This window comes from Urocitellus parryii, chromosome 1 (genome assembly GCF_045843805.1).
Source record: "Urocitellus parryii isolate mUroPar1 chromosome 1, mUroPar1.hap1, whole genome shotgun sequence".
NCBI lineage: Eukaryota > Metazoa > Chordata > Mammalia > Rodentia > Sciuridae > Urocitellus > Urocitellus parryii.
Genome location: NC_135531.1, coordinates 225,688,907 through 225,704,152, shown reverse-complemented (window position 1 = coordinate 225,704,152; position 15,246 = coordinate 225,688,907). Strand labels below are relative to the sequence as shown.

Below are 15,246 nucleotides of genomic sequence, written 5' to 3'. Positions count from 1 at the left end.
TATGTTTGTAAAGCCGTGAAACGTGCTCCCTGGGGCCTCTGGTCTAAAATAAAGATGTTGGATTCTACCTGGGTCTTCCTGGATAGGACTGAATGTGCCCCCTGCCCAGGTGAGGGGTCCATCTCAGCCTGTTTGTGCATCTGAATGGTGTGGGCTTCCTACCCTCCTCCCTGCCCTGCAAACACATGCTCAGCTTTTGCTAGAGAGAAACGGCACTCCGTTTTTATAGATGCAGATACAAATAACTGTGCTTCCTTCTTAATAGGTGAATGGCACTGAATCAGACTCTTTCAAAGCAAAAAGAAATGCATCTCTTGAAAAACTGTCTTTTTGAAAGAAGCTCATTCGCTTCCTTTTACCTACTTCCTTTTATACTGTACACCTGCCTGCTCTGTGACCTCCAAAGAATTTTTGGTATGTTGTCAAATAAAATAGGTTGCCTTAATTTAGAGCCATTTGGATTCTCCTGAATTATACTCCCCTGGCTTTTGGGCCAGGCGGTCTCTGATCCTGGGGCTGCTTGGCAATATACATTAGCCCTGGGAGTCTGTGTTGTTCGGGAGAGATGAGGTTTGGTGCGTGCAAAGTAACCCTTGAGTATCCCACCAGAGAGGAGTAGTGACATTTACGAAGAATGGAAGATGAATGTCCACCATCTTTCCTCCCTTTGCAGGTAGTAAATGCAGCCTCCTCTCTTACAGAATGAAAGCTGAGCAATTCTAGCACAGGGTGTCATGTATATTTATGGTTTATAATTACAGTGACACATAAATGTTCAACAGCATCAAAAGAATCAATGCCCTGTAAGGGGCTCGTGGGTTACACAAACGTCAGCAGAAAAGACTTCATCTATAGCAATGGGAAGCTGGTGACATGCTGGATACGCCAGTATTTGGGCCACCATCTGGCCCATTTGGTAGATTTGAATGGCATATGTAATGGAACATTGATGCTTTCTCAAAAGAGCCTTCTAGTCAAGATGCAACTAAGTTTTTTTTTTTTTTAAATCTTTTTTTCTCATTTGGAAGCAACCATCCTAACACCTGCACACAAACATTAAAATCATAATTTTCTGTGCTTCTAAGTTAACAAGTCACTCACACAAACTCACAGGGCCAATATATCACCTTGCATTCCTGCCATTTCCTTTGATTACCTCTCAATTCTGATTCTCGTACTGGGATTGAACTCAAGGGCACTCAGCCACGGAGTCACATGCCCAGCCCTATTTTGTCTTTTATTTAGAGACAGGGTCTCACTGAGTGGCTTAGCACCTCACTTTTGCTAAGGTTGGCTTTGAACTTTCAATCCTCCTGCCTCAGCCCCCTGAACCACTTGGATTACAGGAGTTCACCACCATGCTCTGCTGCTTCTCGTCTTTCTTATGACACCTCATACCCTTCTTCTACATGGGTATGAGGTGTCATAAGAAAGCACATGAAGCACATTCCTAGGCATCCAATTATTCTGGGCTCTGAATAATACAAACTCAGAGACAGGAGATAAGGACTGATTATGTTTGAAGGTTCTGTGATCCCTTGTAACCTTTAGAGTTATTCCCCTGACTGTCGGCCAGTCCCTAACAGGCTCCTAAAAGAAATAACTCATATGAATCAACGGGGCCATTTCACTTTGCTTAGACACGTTGTCTTGGACAGGATGGTGTTCATTGTCTCAGGCACCTCAATGTCAATTCCAAGGAGCTTCCTGGAAGTACCTTCCTGATCCTGGAATGAACGAACCCCATAGCACCTGTTCTGTTTTCCTCTCAAGCACATCACCAGGGCAGCCGCTAGTGGCAGCAGAAAAGAGAGCAGTCCTTTGAGAAGGAGTCAGCAGGCTGGATTTCAGAGCATGTGTATGCTGCTATGTGAGGGGGGTGTCTCAGGCCCCAGCTCAGTGCTGAAAATAAACAGGCACAGTCCTTTGCTATGTCATAGTCACCTGTGAAGTGTCTGTTTTCTTCTGCACAGGGCACCTTGCCTTGTAATTATATTATGGTAATTTCTCCTTATCTGAGGGGGACCCATTCCAAGACCAACAGTGGATACCTAAAACCACGGAGAGTACTGAAAACTACATAAACTATTTTTGTTCCTATCCACACACACCTGTGATAAAGTTTGATTCATAAATTAGACATGGTAAGAGATTAATAACAACTAATAAAATATTTAATACTTATAATAAGATGCTGTAATCAAAATTAGATGAATGTACTCTCTCTCAAAATATCTATTCTACTGTGCAGAACTCTGGACCACAGGCAACCTTGGGTAACTACAGCCATGGAGAGTGAAATCATGGATGGGGGGGAGCTGTTGGATTTCTAGAATTTTTCTAGAAATTTTCAAATATACCTAGAAATAGAATACCACATATTCAATAATTATGAACACATATTCAGTGTTATTTCATCTACACATCTACCTGCTTACCCCTTTCAAGATGATTTTGAAGCCAATTCTAGTTATCATATCATTTAATCCATAACTATTTCAGTAGGAATCTCTAAAAGAAAAGGACTCTTTTTTTTTCCAATCAAAATCACAATATTATCACAGCTCAAAATATCCAGCTGATGTTCAATTTTCTAATTGTTTCATAAATGTCACTGCTGAATTGCACTTGTAAAGTAGTTTACATTGATGACACTGTATAACATCTTTTGATATAGAGAAGGCTACAGAAAGAGGGTTAAAACACTTGGACTTGCAAATAAAAAGTCAATCTTTTAAAATCACTTTTAAATAAATATCCATTAAAGTTGGAAATTGATTTCTTACAAAGCACCTGGAAGAGTACTGTATATGAATCAGGATGGAAACAGTTAACTAGAATAAAACCTGCATAAATATACAAAAAAGAAGTGACAAAGACTTCCTTTGAATAAGATCTCTGGGTGGGGGCTGAGGTTGGAGCTCAGTGGAAGAGTGCTTGCCTTGCAAGGGGTGAGGCCCTGGGTTCGAACCTTAGCACTACATAAAAATAAATAAACAAAGATATTGTGTCCATCTACAACTAAAAAAATATTTTTTAAAAAAAGATCTCTGTGTGGATCACAGTCAAGTGAGAGAGAGGCTTAGTTCTCATTATACATTCTTGAGAACTTCTGACTTTTATACCATGGGCATTGTTACCTCTGGGATTCTAGAACAGTTAACCCTTCTCCCGTATTTATTTATTACTGAACTTCTATATTATCATTTGAATAAAAGGTTCTGCTACTAAAACAACAAGAAAACAAGCAAAAAAGAAAGAAAAGAAAAAAAACCCAAACAATCAAAACCAAAAACATTTAAAAAGAAGGAAGAAATTAGAAAAATTAAAGGCCATAGATGAGTGCTGTGGTCCATCACCCCAGTTGACCCTGGCCTTTGAGTCACCCAACCCAACACCCAGCATTTGACTGAAGAAGCTTCCAGGCAATTTCCAGTCCCCAGCCACTTGAGTCACCTGCAGACATCCAAATCACCTTGGTTGTTCAAGCATTCCCAACTGAGCTTCCAGACCACATGGAGCAAAGAGAAGTCATTCCCAATGTACTGTGTTGAAATTCCTGACCCTGAACCAAAGAATCTGTAGACATAATAAAATGGTTGTTGACAGATGCCATAAGTTTGGCATAATGGTTATACAGCAATAGATACCTAGAATACAGTTTGGTATCTGAAAGTAAGGCAGTGTTACAACAAAACCTAAAACATGTGGCATTAATTTTGGGATTGGAAGGTGGGAGGAACCCTGATGGGACTGGAGGGCTGTGTATGGGGGATGAAAGGAGAGCAGGGGACATATTATGGTAGATGAAGGACACTGACCCTTGTTATGTTGGGGTGGAAAGTTTAGCAAGATTGATGCTCAAGGAAAGTGGAAAATGGGAAAAGTACCTAATGAACAGATGGGACAGGCTAAGGAGATTTCTTGGAAGAAGCCAAGTGTCAATTCTTTCAGTTTCCTATTTTAGGATGCAGATAAAGAGAAGCTAACAAAGGAGTCATTTAGTTTGCAATCAGAGTTAGAGTAAATATAAATTAGGATTCAAGACTTGCAAAGTTAAAAAAAAATAATAAAGCTATGTCTTATCCCCAATCTCTCGGAAAAAGATTTTCAGAGTAAGAAAGGGCCTTGTGACAAAGATCAAATAGAGGACACTGGCAGGAAACAAAGCCTCAGAGTGAAGAGGCCCAGGGTGTGACTATTAAAGACTTCAGAAAGGTTTAAGGTGGGCTTCACGGATGTTGTGTCCCAAGAACCTCAAAAAGGGTTCAAAGTAGAGAAAGGCTTATGCAAAGATAGATGTGGGGATGGCTCTTGTCTAACAATGTGAAGTCTAAATTGATACATAAGAAACCCACTAAGATTTTCCAAAAATGACACCATTTTGGACTGAAAGGTACACTACGTGACAAAAAGACTCCTGAAATTCGTGTGGAAATCACGCTGACAAAACTACACAGCTGCAGTACAGACTGCTTTTTATGTAAAGGGAACATGACTAAGAGGGGAAAAATTAGAAGCCCAGAAGGCAAAACCAGGAGCCACAGAAAAATTCCCGGGAAGCAGAACTGGACTCTCATCAAGGAACTGATGCCATTTTCCCGGCTGTATTTCAAAATCGTTATCAACTGGTGACTGTTCTATGAACCTCATTCCAATCCATCTGCTATGGTTTAGGCCATATGAGAAGTCTCCCAAAAGTTCATGTGTGAGACGATGTAGGAGCATACAGAGGTGAAGTGGTTAGATTATGAGGGCAGGGCTCTAATCAGTGGATTAATCCATTTGGTGGATTAATGAGGTGAATGGATTAGTGGGTAGTAACTGTGGGCAGGTAGGGTGTGGCTGGAGGGTTATATTAACCCTGCTTCCTTGTACTCAAGCTCTCTCTGCTTCCTGGTTGTCATGAACTGAACGGCTTTACCATGCCCTTCCACGATGATGTTCTGTCTCAGCTTGAGCCCAGAACTACTGGGTCTGCCAACCATGGACTGAGCCTCTGAAACCTTGAGCCAAAATAAACTTTTCCTTCTCTAAGCTGTTCCTTTCAGCCAGGACTTTTGGCCACAGTGACAAAAAGATGACCAACACACCTTCCTTTTCTATCCCCTATATCTATCCCCTATATCTATTGTTTGTTGGGTATTGCTAGGGACCTAATGTGTGTCTCTCATTCACAGGTGTAAATCGAGAAGCATATTCAGGGAGTTGTACCAGACAGAGAGCGCTTCTGAGAAGACTCATCCTCGTCTAGACCTGATTCAGATCTTGAGCTCTGAGTTAGTGGTGTCAAACACGGCCAGACAGCAGACTGGGGCACAATGTTTCCTAAAGACAACAACACTCTATCATCCCACATGATGATTCTCGAAAGGCGAATCTCTATTTCTTTCATCAAAAGGAAGCATCTAAACTAGATGGAGAGGTCTAAACTGGATGGAGAGGCCACCTAGAGGTACTCTGGTCAGCAGTCCAACTGATCTCAGCCTCTGGGGTCTCTGAATTTGATTCCAGCCCCAAGGGACTTGAACCAACTTCAGTCATTCAGGTCTTCCCACTAAGACCAGGGCAGGGTGGAGCAGAGAGGAGTCATCCCTCAGCGCCCTTTTAGCATTGACTCAGAGAACCCACATGGGCAATGAAATGGTGGCCGTTCTAAACCACTGGACTTGGTGTGGTCTGTTAAATACCAACAGATAAAAAATAACAGGACTCTATTGTAGAGATTAAAGTTGTTCAATTTGCAGCTCTGGCTTCAACAATGAATAGACAGGCTAGAAGTTACCTTGGAATATGATGAGCCCCCTTCCCAGGGGGCTGTACAGTCACTGGTCCTCCAAGTGGCGTGCAAAACTGCTTCTATGTGCAGAATTTAATGGAGGGATTGCCTAGAGGTTACCAGAGATGAAAGCGACATAGGGATTCTAGGTTTGTACAGGGACCAATGCTAAACCATATGGTGCCTGGAATAGACAGGGGACAGGGGACAGCTTTTGGGGACCAAACCTGGGCCGTCAGCTGAGTGGACACAGGCCATGGGATCACCCACGTCTGCCTGGCAGGGCTGGGGCAGTGGGGCGGCCAACAGGCATGCAGCACCGCTCGTCAAAGCCTGTGCGGCAGTGGGCAGCAAGGGACGGTGACAGCAGTGGAATATCCCCAGGTCTAAGTGGGAGGGAAGTCAGCATGAGTTGGAGTTCACTGAGGTCAACAGTCTTTGAGGGGTGACCCAGTCGCCCTTGATGGTGGTTACTCAAGGTCAGCTCTGCACACTTCCACGCCTCGCTACTGAAGCTGAGGTGTCCTGACTGAGCCCTCCTTTGTCAATGTCTTCTTTGGGATCCTGGTTGATATCCACCCGCAAATCCTTTCCCTGGATCCAAATATACTCTTAACACCTTGGTAGGTGACGTGGCCTTGCTGGGTCATTTTCCAAGTGGCCATATACACTTGGGGAAGAACTGTCCTGTTCACTCAAGTATGAAGTCAGCAGATACAAATCAACAGTTGGCTGAAGAGGAGTAGAACTCAGAGTCAGTGCTCTGCGGGGGTGGGGGGTGGGGGGAGGAAGTGCTGTACTCTGGGGTTACCCCCGGACTCCTGCACTGTGTCCCTTAGTGTCTCATGTGTGACACGTGGGATGGCCTGGGCTTTGCTGTTATAGAGGTACTCTGTTCATGTCTGGAGAAGCTCCTACAGAGCCCAGAATGGGGGTGGGGGTGGGGCACAGAAGACCACTAGTCTGGATTTGGTTCTATCTCTGAGGTCCAAGGTGTCAGTCTCCCCCTTAATGGTGAGACTACTCTAATGCAGAAGCTGACCTGGACTGTGAGATGCCCCTGGCTGGAGAACTCCACTTCTCAGTCCTCTGGAGTTAGGAAAGGCAGTTAGGAAATCAGTTATTTAATGACAAGAAAGCCAAAAAGGCCATCTGGGGTCCTGGAAGAACTTTCAAGTTCGGGTCTTAGACTGAGATCCTCCTAGCTGGTCACTAAGCAGCTGGGTCACTGCAGACAAGTCCTTTAAGCTCTCTGGTTTCAGTCTTTGCATCAGAAAATTGGGTGCTCTGAATTAGATGGAGGGTGTCTAAACATTGTTCTGCAGACCTGAAGGATCCTGGGGCAGGTGCACAGCATGCAAACATGGCCTTCAGCTCTCATGGAAACTAGACTGTCTTCACTTTTTTCTGTTTTATAAATCAGAATTCCAAGAGCGATTGCACTTAAAAAAATAACATTGAATCCTACAGAACAAAATTTTATAAACCACAGGATTAAATAATCTCTGAACTTCCAGCCAATGGATATCACTCAAAGATTTCCATGAAGAATCAACAAAGAGGGTTGTGGCTCAGTGGTAGAGAGCTTGCCAAGTATATGTGAGGCACTGGGTTTGATCCCAGCACCACATAAAAATAAGCCAAATAAAGGTATTGTGTCCATCTACAATTAAAAAATTTTTTAAAAAAAGAATCAACAAAGACTAATTTGGGATTGTCTTGGAAGTACTAGGGACTTTTCTTTATTAAGAAGACTTCTATGGTGGTGGTTTGGCAAGAGACAGTTTGTCAACAAATTGGTACTAAGACTTTAACCAAGATGTACCATGGTGCAAGGCTGACCTTCTGCAGCGGGAACATGCAGGCCCCTACCATGTGGCACCCAGCAGGACAGGAGGGAAGGAGAGAAGGACAAACAGGAGCTCTTCCTGGAGTTGAAATTCTATTCTATGTCAAGTCGTTTAAAGGATTATTTTATACTTTTATATCATGAAGTAGAAAGCTAAATTTGCATAATTTTTAAAGATTAAAGCATGAGACATCAAAGAAATTCTGAACTGGCTGCTGGCTACTTCGAGCTACAAAGGATCTAGACCCCAGGCATAATGTATTGATTTCCTCTGCATTCAGGAACTTCAGTGGAAAAAACCAAGGACCTCTGATGTTATAGAAAGCATGCCGATGTTGAAATCACACAAGCCTGTGGCCCTTCTTCTCATACTGTCATATGCTGTCTGTAAACCTGCCTTAATCTCCTAGATAAGGATCCTGGGATAGAAGCACCCATCTTCCAAGACCCTTATCAGGATGAGAAACAAACTCTATGAAAGTGCCCACCACATATTAGACACATAATTACAATTAGTGGATAATAATAGTAATACTGATAATAGTAACAATAGACCAATGATGAATCAGGCTAATCACAGTATAGTTGATATTTCCCAACCAGACAGTCTTCAGTTTTGGGACAGGACATTTTCCTCAGTATAACTTCACAATGCCGAGGCTGTAGATAGACCCAATATGGAGACCCACAACATTCCTATTGCTCTGTCTGTTGAAAGGGACTATGGGAAAATCAGAACTTAAATAATAGACCTTCTTAAATAATTTTGTAACATGAGACCTACTTTGTATCCACATGGTGAACTGTTCATGGAAGAAGCAGCAAATTGCAGAGTGATGTGGAGAGGAAGAGAACTAGAGAGACAGCCCAGAAATATCAACAGGAGCAGAGCCTGATTATCAACAGGACTGGTCGCCAGATTAATCTGTAAACTACAACCGGCCAGTTTTCAAGTCAAAGAATAGAGGGGAGGGGGAAGAATGTGAGAAGTGGGGGAATGGGGTAGAAAGAGAGTAAAGTCCTCAGGCTAGTGAGCTCATATGACTGTCCCCAAACTGAGCTGTAGATGTGTCACTGATGACGCTAATGTTTTTAAGAAGAGACCAAAGGTGGTGACACTCTTAAAAAAGTTAAAACCTGGTTTATCTCAGCCAATTAACTGCCTGCTTCAAGGCTACCGAGGAGCTCTGTCTGGGAAGGCTGACTGAGTGGCTGTGAGACTGAGTTGGGTGCTGGGGCTAAACCCAGCTCTTCCCCATAATCCCTGAGCCCTGGCCCAGGCTGCTCCCACCCAGAGCAGGGGGCACCTTTTTCCTAATATGCACACAAGCCCCCTATGGCCCAGGTGTAGCCCAGGAACTGGAGCATTTCAAAAGTTGTGTGGCCCCTGCTGGGGAAGGAGACAGGACGCCTGAGTCACATAGCTCTTTGAGAGGCCGGTCACAGTGGCAAAGCACAGCACTTAGTGAATAAAAAAGGCTCTGAGCCCTCTAAGACAGGAGAAGACAGGGTGCTGGTGGGGCAAGGCTTTTCACCTTAGGGGTCAAAGAGCTCTGCTACCTTTTCTGGGTGTTCTCCAAGTTGTTGCCCAATGTCAAGGAGGCCCATCCAGGTCATCCTGCAGCAGGCCAGTGCAGCAAGAGACTGCTACCACATTCCTACCTGCCAGTGGCAGCCAGGCAGACACCTGAGCTTTGGCCACTGCCTTCCCAGTCACTGTCTGTCCTTGCCTGTCCTCCGGAACCCCTGGACAGTCATCAGGCTGTATCTGAACCCCCTAAGCTGGGATAGCTAGAAAAGAACTAAAAAAGCATTAAAAATAAGAAGTCAACCAACAGGCATTGCTCCACCTGATGGGTGGAGGTCAAGGGGTGTGTATTTGGACTGGGGACAAACACATGAGAGCATGTGTGGGCAGCATCCAGGACTGGAACAGTTAGAGAGACAGTTCTGGGTGTGGGGACATGCCTCATGCTAATGTCCCATTCACTGTGTTTTACTAGGTTCTCCTAACATATTAAAGCCGAGCTCATAAAAGGTAAAGGTAAAGATCAATTCATCTGTACTTTCTCTGAAAGCATCAGGAATACAGAGTCAGGTAGCTTGGAAGAGGGATGTGATGTTTAGCACCTCCCACACACTTTTTCTGTTTCTTGGCAAGAGGTACTTCACAATCTCTGTATGATGTGCAAATGGATGTGACATTTTGCTCTAAAGCCTCAGAGAGCTAGAACATTCTTCAACATATCAATAGTAGAAAGGAAGGCAGAGAGCAGAGCAGATAAAAATGGAAACCTGCAGGCAGAATTTTTCTGTTTACCAACTTAAAGCTACACACACACACACACACACACACACACACAATACACTGCTTTTCCCACAGCACATCATGCTGGACTGAGGTGATTTCCTATATCAAGTTACTCTGTCTCCTTGTTTCTTGATTTCTACAGCACTGGCAGAACAGGGCACAAAGAATGTCCATCGACTCTTTGACAATGGTATTTAGTGACATCCTTTAGTCCTATTGTAGGAATTTTCAAATGGAAGCAAAATCACACTTGCCAACTCATAGCCATCTTTAATTGATGGCAGGCTGCTGAGGACCGCAGTCTGCAGTGCAATCATCATGACAATGGCTCTGACGGACAAAGTTCTCCAAGGCTGAATCCCTTAAGAAGCCCAGACTAATGCCCAAGTAGGATGGGGCTACAAGAAAGCCAACAAAGTCGGAGACCAACCTGCCCTTTGAAATGCCACCTCCTACTGGGGGCCCAAGACTGACCAACTGGGTGGGGGACCTCAAGTACTCCCAAGTGAAGGGAGAGTGATGCCCTGTGAGGAAAAAGAGCTTAGCCAGGTCTCACACCATCAGTGTGGACAGGTAACCCAAAGGGACAGGAGAACAAATGCATGTTCATGTAGTCACTCTGCAAATGCTCTCTGTATGTCTGCTCAGCCCTGATGAGGGAGGCCATTGAGCCCTCTCAGGCCTTGTGCTCTAGCAGGACAGCTATTCACGAGTGATCACACAAATCAACTGTTTCAGTGCTAGAAAGGAAAAACAGAGGACCTGCTCGAAACACAGCCAGGTGGTGGTGGGAGGGGCCAGTTCAGAGTTGGGAGTTGGGAAAATGATACTGAATCTGAGGCCACAGGCTCAGATATGCTTGGGACAAAGGCTAGGGGCAAGAAGAAGGGGGAAAAGAGCCTCCAGACACAGAGAGGACAGGGGAGATGAGAAGGGACAAAGAAGGCCAGTAAGGTGGCAAGTAGGGACAAGAGGGATGAGGATGGTGTTGAGACCTGAGCATGTGGGGCCAGGACAGGTAGAGTTATACCAGTCATGGTAAGGACTCTGGCCCATGTCCTAGTGTAATGAGAAGAATTTCAAATGGAGACAGGATGAGAGCAGATGAGAGTTTTAAAAAGCGTATTCTGGCAACTCCACGGAGAATGGTTTTGATGGGAAACCAAGGAAGGCATTGGATGCTGAGGGGAGGGCAGGCCTGGATACAGCCTCCCAAAGGGACAAAGAGAGGGGTGCAGAGGAAAAAGAGAGACACATGGAATAGGAGATGGAGAGAGATACGGACACATTCCTAAAAGCAGAAGCAAAACAAACTCCACTTATTGTCCACAGCATGAAAGCCTCTGATTTCTTGCTAAAGCACATGTAACACATCTGAACCTCTAGCATGACTAAATGGTTTGGAGATTTCAGGCTCTCCCTGGGATGAGTGTAATTTAAGTTAGCGCACACTTGGTATATTCAAGTAATTAATTAGCCATGAGCTTCTCTTAGGGAAACACAAATTGAGAGCAAGATGCACACACAGTAGGTCAATGCTACTTAATTGAAAGTCATAAAATAATCTGCTCTGGAAAATGTTGTTGCAAAGTAAACCCTAACACCTCTTGTCACACATTAAGTCTGAACCTATTGCAGTCCATCTAACATACAAATGGGGCTATAATGGTGAAAAAATTAGCTGTTGCCTTCTTGTTTACAGAGAACAGTTGGTTGACATTTTATGTAATCACATTAGTACTTATTTTAGTCATCTTTTTTGCTGCTGTGACTAAAAGACCTGATCATAAAAATTTTGGAAGAAAAGTTTATTTTGGGGCTCATGGTTTTAGAAATCTCAATCCATAGACCAGGCTCTATTCCTTGGGGCTCAAAGTGAGGCAGAGCATCATGGCAGAAAAATGTGGTGCTGGGAAGTAGCTCACCTGAGCAGGAATGAGAGAGAGAGAGAGAGAGAGAGAGAGAGAGAGAGAGAGACTCCAGTCCATAGATACAAAATATATACCCCAAAGGCACACACCCATGGACCAACCACCAGCCACACCCCACCCGCTTCAGTTAACACTCAACTAATCCCATGGGGGGGGTGTTAACTCACTGATTGGGTTAAGGCTCTATAACCCAACCATTTCTCCTCTAGACTTTCTTTTTTAAAAAAATATTTATTTTTTTAGTTGTAGTTGGACACAATACCTTTATTTTATTCATATATTTTTATGTGGTGCTGAGGACCGAACCCAGGGTCTCACAGGTGCGAGGCAAGTCTACCATTGAGCTACAACCCTAGCCCAGACTTTCTTGCATTGTCTCACACATGAGCTTTTGGAGGACCCATAATACTAAACCATAGCAGTACTCAAAAGGTGATGGATATTATGTATAGTTATTCAGAATTTAAATTAATATATAAAGTCCAACTCTTATAAAATTAATAGTAACATCAACAATATAAATCATTGAAAGATGAAAATCCCCAAAATGTGCTTATGTGTTGATAATACAGAATTAGGATACATTGATCACTTTTAACCTGCAATAAGGATAACTTCAAAGACCATAATAGCCCACTGTTGTCCCATTAGAGAAAACCACCAGCACTTTGTTTCTTGCTATACAATGCCTTGCTCAAAGGCAGTCAGTAGGGGAGGCAAGGGCTGAGTACAGGAGATTCAGAAGCTGGAAGATTTCACTAGCTCAGATAGATGCCTGAACTCCCCATTTTGGAGACAGCCCATTACTTTCTGGCCTAGCCCCTTAAAAACTTTTAACCAGTGGGGCACAGGCACTCTGCATTTCTCAGGCATTTTCTGATCCAGTTTCTCTAGAAGTGCTCAAGTATCACTCATTTGTCCTATTTCCTTAACTTCTATCCTACCCTGCAGCCCCCAGGGGGCACGCACGTGGTATCAGTATGGTGGTATCATTTTTTGCTATATTCACCCCCACCAGTCATTAGCATGTAGTGACTTGGATCTGTCGGTCACCCTCCAGCCCCGCCCCTCTCACCTTCAATCATTCTTCCCCTTTAGAGGTTTTCTACGTTGATGTACTTGGAACTTGGGCAGCCGTCCTGCCCACCCACGCTGGTTGTGCCTGCCTTCTTCATTCCTCTCATGAGCATCATTTCTATCATTTCTGTTCCAGGTTCCCACACACAATCTTGAAACATCCCTGTATATCCTCATATTCCAATACCTCCTTACTGCATTTATCAGGGAACCACAGTTCTAGCTGTGTGGTTTGGGAAGCTCCTGTGATTTGTGGAACATGGAAGCCCTTGAGTCCTTTGAGCACACCAGTTTCAATCATCTCTCCACTGGAGAGCACCTGAACTGTTTTTCATTGTAGGGTACTTTCTTATAGGCCTTCCCCAGGCCCTGTGCTTTCTAACGTTTCTCTATATCATTACATAAAAGAGGAGGCCCCACTTTTTCTCCCAGTGGGAACACGAGGAGATGCCAATAATAAAAGTGATGCTTTGGCCACAGTGTGGACGAGAATGTCAGGGTGTCTGAGTCCAGGGGAGTGGGGCATGAGAGAGGGAAAGGCTGAGAGACTTGGGGGAAACGGGCTGTAAGATCCAGGCAAATGTGAGGTCCGATCCCAGCTCTGCTAATGTGTGCTGCTGGTGCTGACAGGACCTGGGAGCCCTCACACAACCTGGCCATGCCTGTCCCCCCAGACTCAACTCTTCCTGGGTTCACTTCTTTCCAGCCACACCAACCTCTTTTATACACTGACTTTGTTCCCAAGGCCTCCTGTTACCTGAGTTCACTTCCTGCCAATTTCTCCCCATCTTAGTTTATCTATCACCACTTAGGGGTGGCCTTCCCTGAACCCCCAGTCTGTGTAAGTCTCAGCACTGTGCCTCCACCACCAGTGTGCCCAAGCAACGTGTGGTTATGTAGCGTATCTGAGCTGGCTCAATGCCTTTCTCCTCAGCTCCTCCACAGGCTAACCAAGGGCAGGGACCACCCCTGTGTTCTCCCTCAGTGTAGAGTGGGAGTCTAGCGCAGGGCCTGGAACCTAGGAGGCTTTCAATGAGTTTTGAGTGAATGAATCACTGGTAGAATGTTTTAGCCACTTGGAAGCTTAGATTCCTTAAGAATAAGCAAAAAATATTACTGGGGCACCCTTATGGTTGATGGAAGGACTCAGTAGGATAACTCAAGTAAAGCTCCTCATAGCCCTGGAACACCATAAATATTAGATCCGACTTCCTCTGCATCTTAGAGTCATTTAATTGGCAATCACTTAATTACATCATCATTTCTTCTTATACCAATTCTGCCAAAGGGCACATTTTCATTTTAAAATCTAACGCTTGGAAGAAAGAGTCAGCCTAATGCATGAAAATCTAGAAACAGAAATGTAGTGATTTGGAAGTAGGATGAAAAATGCTATTTGAAATCATATGATGTACACGGTCAAATATTTCTGTGATATTTGTTTGTTCCCTATGAATAAGCGTCTTGCTTCCAGTCAAGGGATAGGGAAAGCATGATGGTCAGTTGATGCTGATTAAAACAAACATCTAAATTTAATTAATCAAAATCTATGCAAACTATGAGCATAATGGTGCATGCCTGTAATCCTGGCTAGCTGGGAGGCTCAGGCAGAAGAACTGAAAGTTAGAGGACAGCCTGAGCAACTTAGACTCTGTCTCAAATTTTTATAAAGTATTTTTTAAAAAACTGTAGCTCAGTGAAAGAGCATTCCTGGGTTTTAATCCACACACACACACACACACACACACACACACACAAATATGAATACTAACTGTGCAATTTAAAAGGAAGTACAGAGAGAAAGAGAGACCATGCCAGTATGTTTCTCTAGAATTAGTGCCAAAACACACTTGTGGGTGAAAAAGACCCATGTGTGCCTCATACATGATTTCAGTATTATTCTCAAAAATTAAATAACACTGTAAAAATTTAATTCTAAGACAAACAGATAAACAAACATAGCACCCAGAAATTCCTTTGCTTTATCTGATAGCCTCTTCTAATTGGTGTATAACTCCATTGACTATCAACTGTATTTTTTATAAACTTGGCAAAGGGTTCTCATGTAATATAACTAAAGAAAAAAAATAGTGTGTATACTCTCTTGCTCAATACTGTAAAAAAAAAACCCTCAAATTATGTTTAAATGAAAACTTTTTTGACAGTTTAACAAAATAGAACAGGAGTTATAAAACATTATGGATGGTGTTTGAATATCATTAGTGTTCAAAAGAATCAGATTTACTGATTTTGATAACTGCACTGTGATTACATAAGAAAATGTCTTTGTTCTAAGGCA

General features: G+C 43.5%; 1 protein-coding gene across 2 annotated transcripts in view; it reads right to left on the bottom strand.

Moving 5' to 3' along the window:
• Positions 1 to 15,246, bottom strand: part of Rapgef4 (Rap guanine nucleotide exchange factor 4) — a 222,015-nt gene that overhangs the window by 129,035 nt on the left and 77,734 nt on the right. The gene's annotated exons all lie outside the window — the stretch shown is intronic.